The following is a 10,290-nucleotide window of genomic DNA, read 5'->3' as shown; positions in this document are numbered from 1 at the left end:
GGATGAAATGCAAATATAATAGTAGGAATCAGGATGTGAAAAACAAAACCAAATGATTTATGATTCTGATTCCCAAGTGATAAGAATGAACATAATAAAAATAGAATAGTAAAACTAGTTAGACAAGAGAACAAATCACCTCGGTATCAATTTGTAAAATAAATAACTTTTCAATAAAAATTGGAACTGGAAAAAAAAGTGCATTTTCACACATAGCTCAGAGATCACATAAATGCCAAGTGACATGACAGTTGCTGAAATAAATGCTCTTTTTATGAACAGCAGAGTAGTAAAGCAAGCAAAATAGATGCATAAAATGGGTAAATTTCCACTGTATTAGTTATTGCTGCCTCCGAGCTGCAGTAAATTACAAACTCATTTTTACCTTTTTTTGTGTTCATGAACACAATTTTGGGACTGTTTTTCCACCCTCTTCTTTCACAACTCTGTTTTAGAGATTTATGTTCTTCTTTAAAGTCTATAAATAAGAAGTATCCAGATCTTTTCTGTATGAGGGAAGAGGGCTGAAAACTCAGAAGAAACTATTTATTATGCATTTCTGAACTTTCTTTGCATAAATTCTGTTATCTGTGTACACACCACTTCCATAAAACTTGTTTTTGTCTGGATATTTTTCCCATTACAAATGAAATCCAAAGTAAATTTTCCTCCCAGACTCATGGACCTACACACCTATGGTTTTCTCCTTTTTTTTTTTTTTCTTTTCTTGTTTATAGGACAAAATCACAATATGTTCTCTTTATTTACTGCTTGCTATACCTATAAATAAGAGATGTAAGACTATCAAGACAGAGTGGAATGGAGTCAAAAAGATGAAAGATTTATTTGAAATACTAGTTGACCGTTCCCAGATGAGAGGAGGAAAACAGTCAGTGACTCTGAAAGTGAACAGAGTAAATAAGTGCCACAGACGAAAATGTGCCTCTGATTACATCCTCTACCACACAAAAACAAACAAACAAGCAAACTAAATAAATAAATAAATACATAAATAAAATTAAGATTAAAGTCCTTTGAGTTAAGATATGTTTTTATTTTCATCAGCACCATAATATTTTATATGCCCTGCATCCATATTGTGCTCACTTTTGCACTGAGATAAATGAGCATGCACAGAGAAGGGCAAACACAGACAGAACTATAGACAGTTTTTCATTTCATTTATCAGTTCATGTGTACAAATATACATTTAATTCCCCACCAGTATAAGATATTCCTTAAAATGGCAACAAAGGAAGTAAAGATGATAGCTAATGTCTGAAACAACCTAGGTGCAAACAAAAAAAATGCATGAAAATATCCACTTTTTCTTTTCAAGTCAAGGTAAGGGACCTGAATCCTGTAACACACCATGAATACTGTTTAACCAGACATCTGTGTCTGTTTTCCAGAGCAGATTCCTGGAAATTCACATGAGTTTTGTGGCTTCAGAGATCAAAGCATTTAATCCAAACTTTTTTGAATTGAATTTCTCAATCACACCATTCAAGATTTATCCAGAACAGATTAAAGCAATATAATTCAAGCTCTATTTAATCTAGCTGCCTGATTAATGCTTAGTTCTGTGACTTTCACATGAAATTCAAAACAGGCATTCCAAATTATTCAGCTAGAGAAAATAAGCCCAGCAACGAGAAAAACATCCTGTTAATTTTCATTAAAAATCTCATTCACATTGGCACTAAATTGCTCAAGTAAAATAAGAAATTCATCAAATCTTAGGGACTATTTTTTTCTCATTACCCCCTCTCCCCCCAGGCTTTCTTTGCCTTTACCAATTATTAAAGTTGCTAAATGCACTGACAGTTCTTTATCCATGTAACTGATGAAATGGAATAGGAGAATAGCAAAGTATAGCAAAATATTGAAGTCACTCTTTGGTGGGTTCTGCAGGGAACACATGCATCCAAAAGCATTCCAGTCTTGATGGTCAGTGAAGAACATTTGCTTTTTAATTTTTCTTTTCCCAGGCTGTACAGTAGAAACATAGCTGAACTTGACATTAGAGTCACAGGTGGTACCAGTTTTCAGTCACTGTTAATTCAGTCTGATGTACACATGTATGCCTGATTAAGTGCAAACACTCTGCTCTGTTACATACGTTCTTTTAATGCTTAGCAGCTTGAGCTTTTTCTGTCTTATTCACTCCTATTCTAGTTTGTTATGAATTGTCACTGTTATACATGCAAATAAGAAAGTACATCCAGGGAATAAGGAGCTTTGCCTGTGGGTCATTTCATGTGGGCTTTTAGATTTTGGAAGTACATTTCTGTCTTTCTAAATGGGAAATAAAAAACATCACTGACTGAAATTAATGGCAAAGAGACAGATTTTTTTGTTGTTGTTGTGAGACTCAAAAGAAGTTGTGCTTTATTTTCTCCTGATACGTGCCTATCAATCATGCGTGAGTCATGAAATCTTTTCATCAATATGACTGTCAATCACCAGATAAGCTGGATACAGGAATCTACAGATCCAGTAAAGTTGATTCCCAGCAGTATTAAATTCGTCAAAGGCTTCAAGCACTGTTGCAAGCTATTTTTTGTTTTTTTTTTTTTTTTTTCCCAGACTACATGATTGTTGACTCCTATATTGTGTAAAGAAAATTTATGAGAAATTAAAACTCCCAACTACCTTGCTTGCAATGATTTTTTTACACGTTTTAGAGCGTTTGATGATCTTTTAATTAGCTATCTTCATTCACATCATTCAGTTCATTCCTCCTCTCTCAAATCCTAAAACTATACAGCAGAGCAGCTACTTGATGGGTAGCTTTCTAAAATTCATGATCTGGGATCTACTAATAATGTCTCTCAGGTTGTCATTATCAAGATTTACAAGCACCAAAAGTCTTAGAGGTAAATCCACTAGCAAAAGATAGTTATTTTAGGGCATGTTTGTATGTAGGATGACATCTCCACTCACACTGAATTTTTGGGCCTTAGACATTGTAAAGTATTGGCATATATAAGTGAAATTCACAGGCCCCGTCTCCATTATCTGTTCTCACCATATTTAAAATAATTAAATGCCTTAAATTTTTCAACCACAGTGAAAGAAAAGGAAGAGAGAAGAAACTTTCCAAGCAACAGATTCTACTTCAAGAATGCATAATGAAACACCAGATTCTCTAAGACTTGTGAATATATCATTTCAGGAAAATATTCATAATATAGTTCCTTGGAAGGTTTCAAACCATTAATTCAAAATTAAGTAATAATAGATGAACAGAACATAAGAGCTATTTATTGCAATTGCAAGAGATTGGTTGTGAATAGAATATATTGTTCACAAATGGACATTCTTTAGGATAGAAGGCATCTTCAGATGTAATTACATTTTGTACTGTGAAACCTTTTAAACCTAAAGTTTGAAATTGAATAAAAATGGCAGGATAGAGCAATTTCAGCACTTCTAGAATAATCTTTTCAAAAGCATGTTCTATTTGGTGTGATGCTGCCTGTTTAAAAAAAAAAAAAAAAAAAGAGAGAGACAGAGAGAAAGAAAAAGAAAAAGAGGAAAAAAAAGAAGAAATAAGAAGAAAAGGAGTAAGTGAGAAAGGAATGTGGGTGAAGTGAAGAAAAATAATTTTATTCAATTTCCAGAATGTGATTCAATGAAAATAGCTAATTAGATCATCCCATTTCAGTGTGGTTTCTTATTAGGTGAAACTGCAGTGTCACTGTGAACACTGTAAAGAGAAGCAGAGAAAAATCTATAAGTAACAGGAATCTATGATTTTTCAATGGACAACCATTGCAAAATATATGATTCTGATACATTGTGCATAATCAGACATCTCTCCATTTTCCTTTTCCTCTATTAGAGACCAAAGAACTGTGCCTAACTCAAATTAGACCTTGTTTTAGAGTTTTAAGATCATGTCCTCTTGTGACTTCCAAAAGAAAACTAGTTAAGGAGATACTTCAGAATTAGCTTAGAATTTAGCCTGGATCTAACCAGAACTGTGTTCACACTGATTTGTGGCAGTGTACTCTATGCTGAGATTAAGATCTTCCAGGAATCGTGTGAGGAAGTGTAAATAATTCTGATTCCTCCTTATTCATTTTGTATACATGTAATTGTCAATCACAAGAGCTGACATAAAGAATGACCAAGAAAAATAAGTGAGATTTGTGCAGTCTATTACATTTAAATTTTATTAAACTTCTAAATAAAGTTTATATGAACTTATGAATTATTTTATTCTTGTTTTACTTTAGAAATTCAGATCATGACTGAGCTGGAGTATTAAAGGCTAGAAAACTAGGAAATGAGGAAAATCAGATCACAAGAAATGACTAGACCTTCATTTCCTGAACTGTTGCATTTCTTGTTTTGCCATGACTTTCTCAGCAACTAATGATCTTCAGTGACAGCTTCTGAAAAAATACTAAAGAGCTAATGCCCTCAACTAGTAGACATCAGGAATCATAAAATACATTCTATAGGTTCTCCCACAGGCATGTTCCCTAAGGCAAATAATGCAATAATTGCCATACATTTATTTCCATGGGAAAAAATAAATAAAAATAAAAAATAAAAATAAAAAAGGTTCTTCTTTTAGTGCTTATCTGCTACAGGAATCCAAATCTTAAACCACATATCATACAAATCTTAATTAAATGAGATTGTTTGAAAAGAAAAGTCAGGTTTTCATGTCTAGTATAACCGCTAAGACAAAGAGAAATCTTAACCAGAATGATTTTAGTGGCTTCAGCTCTGATATGAATCTTGTGCAACAGTCATGGCTTTTCGCTGATGTTGGAAGGAGGGCAGTTGGTTTGTGTGTCCTTCAAGGAATACACAACACAGGTAATGTAGAACCTGTTAAAAGAGTAGAGGAAAACAGCAATTGGGCAGCCTAAGGAGCAGAAGATATGGACCAAAAGCAAGACTGAAAAGTGGTTTCAGAGAGAACTTGATTTGGCTTTAATCTATTTTCATATGGGGGTAACAAGTGTAAGCAGGAAAGCTAGCAATTTCTGTGGAATTTCTGAATGACAAAACATGGTCACTGGAAGATCTTGAGTTCAGCTTGGCCCAGGGATGCTGATATAATGGCATGAGAGATCCCCTATTTATTCGTTAACATGTGGCCATGCTCACTTGAAAGTGTGTCACTACCGGTAGCTATTGGCAGTTTGGTACTGGTGGATTGCTCAAGGAGACAGGTGAGCTGGTGTGGTGGGTTAGCCTCAGCCAACAGCTAAGCACTCCCCCAGCCACTCACTCACTCCTTCTACACCCAATGGGAGAGAAAGGGTAATAACAGGATTGATGAGAGAACAAGATGACTCATAGGATGAAATAAAAAGAGAGGGCACTTCCTTGTTACTGTCACAGGCAAAACAGACACAATTTAGGAACTTAGATTAATTTATTTCTAAGTAATGTAAATATTGCAGTCTGATTTGGGTATCAGGTAAAGATAAATATATAAATTAATAAATAAAAGTTAAAACATTTAATTAAAGCACTTAGGGAAAACATACCTCTCTTTTTTTTCCTGTGCTCCAGGATCCTCTTCTCCCCCTTGTTATTACTGAAGGTTACATTCAATCCATTTAGTGAGGCAACAAGTTGCACAGGGCTGGCTGTGGTCAGGATCACCACTGCTCCTTCGTTCTCTTTTCTTCTGATCCAGCATGGGTCCCCCAAGGGCTGCAGTCCCTTTGGAAACATCTGCTCTACCATGGAGCATTTCTACTCACCTTGGTGTTCCCTCTGCTGTTTCTCACTACTTTCTCTTCCCTTCTCCTCTCCGCTTGGTGATTTCTGCTCTTTCTTAAATGTTTTCAGAGGGGTGCAACCAGCTTGGCTCATGGACTCAGCACTGTCCTGCAACAGTTAGTCCCTAGCCTCTTCCCACAGAAGCTTCTCCTGCAGCTTTACCAACACCTTGCTACCTAAGCCCAATGCAAACAATGAGGATGAACTGATAGAGACAACAACAACGAAAAAGAAAATTTCACTAATAACCTAGAGGTTATTGGAGGCTCTAGGCTTTTAGTTTATTGGCTGTATAGGCAGAACCCAAGTTCCTCCCAACCCTACTCCAAACTCACCTCATGTAACAGGCCTCAAGCTTCATCAATGGAAACCACTTCTTCTTTATATTCTTCTGCTGTTTCCTACTAGCTTCCTCCTTTGTGCTGCAGGACACAGCTGAGCCCCGAGGCTTTTAATGGTTGTTGTGGGTTGTTCAAGCAACTTCAGGTACAAGAATTTCCAGCAATTGGAAATTCCAGTGTTGTTAATGGTAAGAGGTCACTTTGGTATTACAGCTAACACTGAATGCCTGATTTATGTTTCTCCTTGTCTTTGGATGCCTTTTTATTCTCTCCTGTCATAAATCATGAGACCTTTTACTGGACTTTCAGGCCTTAGAAAACATATTTTTAACTACTGTTTACCTGGACTCAGACTGACAGTGCAATGACTTTTCTGGACATTGGAAGGTGGACAGAAGATGGAAGGAAAAACAATGGGAGGCTGCTGGTTAACAGAGATTAACAGACCTATGTCACACAACTGCTTGCAGCAGTGTGCACAGCCTCGGTGAGAACAAGAAAGATCACATCACCAAGTAGCTGAAGGAGAAAACTGAGAGAACAGCATGGCATTTTCTCAGAAGGCAGCAAATGGAGTTTTGTAATTCATATGTAACATTAACCAAGAATAAAGCATAATCCTGCACTTTGTGCACCCAATTCTTAAATAAATCATCAGACTCAGAAGATGCTCAGCAATGTCAAACTTTTTGCACCTGACTAGATTATATCTTTTCCGTTCATTACAAAATCACAAGAATATACAATAAGAGCATAAAGTCCTTGCAGATTGTGAATATACCCATATTTTATTTTAAAATTTTAAAAGAAAATTAAAAATAATTTGAAAATCACCTGAATCTTTCTATACTTGAAAAGCATCATCTACAGTGCAATAAATTTTGTTTTGTTTTTGCATTATGCTGTGGAGAAAATTGCTAGGAATTCCAGTATCGTATCATAATTAGTTCCAGAGGAAGCTGGATGTAGATGACTAGGCCATGTGAACAAATAGGATTTTTCCAACGCTTGCTTTCTTGGTTAAATGTTCATTTCTGATGCAAGTTTCTCTTTAAGAAGTGAAAAGTCTCTTCCTATGTAGGCATCATGGAGTCATTCATGCTATGGTTCACTTTAAAGCTGCATAGTCTGTATGGTAATTTATTAGCTTCATTTCTATCACCGTCATCATCATCCTTGAAACTATAAAATGCAAAACTGAGACATTTTAAGGATAGGTCATTAGTCCAACCATTATAGTGGGTTGTCAAGTCCCTTAATTCACAAATAGCAAGTGAAGAAAATTACAGAAGAAATTGCCTGTTTCTTCACGTAAAAGATGTTGAATCAGAATTACTTTCTAGAAATTGAATATTACTAATGCATGTGGGTGAAAATAAATGACAAGAGGTTCTGCCTTTCTTGGCATTTTTGAGGTCTTGAGAACAAAGATCAAGGCTTTGAATGCAAATAGTTTGTGTTTAAATGTTTTAAACCACTTAGAAACAATCAGTGTTGAAACTGCATTCTACTTACAGTTGGAGAAAGCTGCAGGAAAAAAAAAATGTGCTTGCAAAGAGGGAGAAATAATGTAAGTTTGATTCTAAATACATAAACATTTTTAAAGGATTTCATTTTTTGTTGATTTTTGTCCTGTTTTTCATTGGTATACTCATATTTACATTTATGTATGAAAAAAAAAAAAAACATGGATTTGTGTGTGAAGTGTGTGCAGATGTCTTGGTATCCCATTTTCACATAGTACCAAGTCATAATTGTGCAAATATCTGCCCCGGGAATAGCTATGAAGAAAATGATACGTTAGTGAACATTTGAAGTTTAATATTCAGTATTTGTAATAACTAGCAGTTCCAGAAGTTTGATGAAGTTCTGCTGAGTTCATGACAGAAAGTTTATTTCAAGCTCACTCAGTACCTGTTTTTCTCTGAAAACAAAATAATAAATTAATCCCAGTAGAAATTTTAAGACATTCCTAAGGATACAGTTTAATTTGTGTCTTCCAAGGAACACATTACTTCCAGAGCATATCAGAATGGTTTGCTTAGTATATTTGACACTGCTGCCTTTCAATACCTGCTCAAGTATTGGAGTGTATGTAGTAAGTAAAAGGGGCGAACATTTTCTGGGCTACTTCTTCATGATGTGTTTGATACAGCAGCAGAAATACAGCACTTCATGAATATTTTTGGCACTTTCCCATGCAGCACTAACTGATTGTTCTCTCTTTCAGGAAAATACAAAGGAAAGAGAATGAAACAAGAGGGAGCAGTGCTACAGAGGGACACAGGAGAAACAGAAATGGTTTATGTACAAATCTAATTGTTTTTGAAGAATATCCTCCTCTTCCATCCATCTCAGAAAAACTCCTACCTATTCTCACACCTCTGCCTTGCTAACTCACAGTTTTTCTTTCTACATTTAATAAGTGCAGAAATGCTTCTTAAGGAAATAAAGATTGAGAGAGAAATCATGGTTCCTTTCAAACTCATGACAGCACTCCCACAGATGTAACACAACCAGAATTTCAACCACAGGATATTTCACTAAGGCTGCATGCATAACTGAAAACATCTTATAAGTAAAGTTGTGAGAGTCATGAATGTTTCCTGCCTGCACCCCATCAACAGTCTCCATCTCTTCTCCTTCACAAATAAAAGGAAAAAGAAGTTCTACTTTGCCTCATTCTCAAAGAATTTGTTTCATAGTTTCATTCCATTTCTTTTTAAAAATTCAATTCCTGAAAATATAGTCATTTTTATATCTAAACTCTCTAAATGGTTAAAAAGAAAAAAAATGTTAAACCATTTAATTTAGAAAATATGCAAGCAAAAGATTTTTCACTTTTTTCTGTTTCCTCAACTACTTCATTTATTTGAAGGTCATCTGTTCACCAACTTTGTGAACAAAGCAAATAAATTTATGAAAGCAAATAAATTTACTATCTGTAAAAGCAGTTCATCCATGTCTAGCATTTTTTTCTCTTCCCAGACTATTATCTCACAAATAAAAATATCGTCTTCTGTGTCTTCAGGTATATAAATATGTCTACAGATATTTTATGCAATAGTGAAGATTTGTTGATCATGTCTTTTATATTCTATATTACAATCAAAGAAGTACAGATGCAATTCTCAATAAAATTAACAATTTATACTTTAAGACAAAATCCTTTCACTGCTGGATCTTTCATTGATGGTCTTGTGTGTGATTTTATATTATTTTGATCAAGTTCATAGAAACATATAATTTCAACACTCCACATCAACTGTTCTTCTGTTTATTGTATAAGTTCACAAGTGACATTTATAGAACAGATCTACTATTTTGAGAAATGGCCAGTCATAAAGAGTTTTCCTCAAAGTACACAAGCTAGTAACAGCTGAAAAAGTTAAAATTTCCCAAAGTAATTTTTGATTTGTATGAAATCAATGATATGCGAGAATGACTCATGAAGCTTTATGAAAAATTATACTAGATCCTATGAACATAATAAGATGCCTTAAAAAAATACAGCAGAATGTTCTTATTAAAATTCTAAATTTCTGTCTGTGACACCTTGCTGTATAAAATAATATATCTGTCCACTGAAAAAAATTTAATATTTAAGTAGAGTTAATAGTTTCATAAGACCATAACTCTCCTGTATACATTGATTACATATCTCTATAAACAAGAAAAATTTATCTTGATTAAACAACAAGGTTTCACAAAATGGCAAGCTTTAGGTTGTTAAGTGATTAGCATCCTTCTGTGACAGGATGATTTTTTTAAAATAGCACACAAATGTCAGGATACAATGGAACACACTTTGCAAATGTTTTTTAACAAGCTTTATTAATGATCAGTACAACATTGTATGAAGTATTCTGAAGCACTATAAAAACATGTATAAAACCATCTCTTATTAATTAAAGTACCCTAAAAACAGATTGTCCTCTACCTATTCCCTTCCTTGTCTTACCTTCCACTGTGCAGATACAGTGGCCTAGCAGCATTTTGTTTATACAATTCAGATATGACATGAGGAAGAAACTTATCTTTTTTTTTTTTTTTTTTTTTTAATATTGCAGTCCCTGTGTAAATTTATAACCAAGGTTAGGTCATGCATAAGATAGTTAATGAAAGGAAAAAATGAAGGCAAGTTCAGATAGTTTCATCTAATTTAGAGAGACTCACAAGTATTTTAAGATAATGA

General features: G+C 34.4%; 1 long non-coding RNA gene across 1 annotated transcript; it reads right to left on the bottom strand.

Moving 5' to 3' along the window:
- Positions 1–320: 320 nt before the first annotated feature.
- On the bottom strand, positions 321–6,185 carry LOC310893175. Its single transcript, XR_014578780.1, has 3 exons — positions 6,090–6,185; positions 5,517–5,930; positions 321–4,848 (listed from the first exon to the last, which is right to left on the bottom strand). It is a non-coding gene; the product is annotated as an uncharacterized lncRNA (long non-coding RNA).
- Positions 6,186–10,290: the final 4,105 nt, after the last annotated feature.

This window comes from Anser anser (assembly GCF_964211835.1).
Source record: "Anser anser genome assembly, chromosome: 2".
Classification (NCBI taxonomy): Eukaryota; Metazoa; Chordata; class Aves; order Anseriformes; family Anatidae; genus Anser; species Anser anser.
The sequence above is the reverse complement of the archived record's forward strand: the minus strand, read 5'-3'. Positions and strand labels throughout refer to the sequence as shown.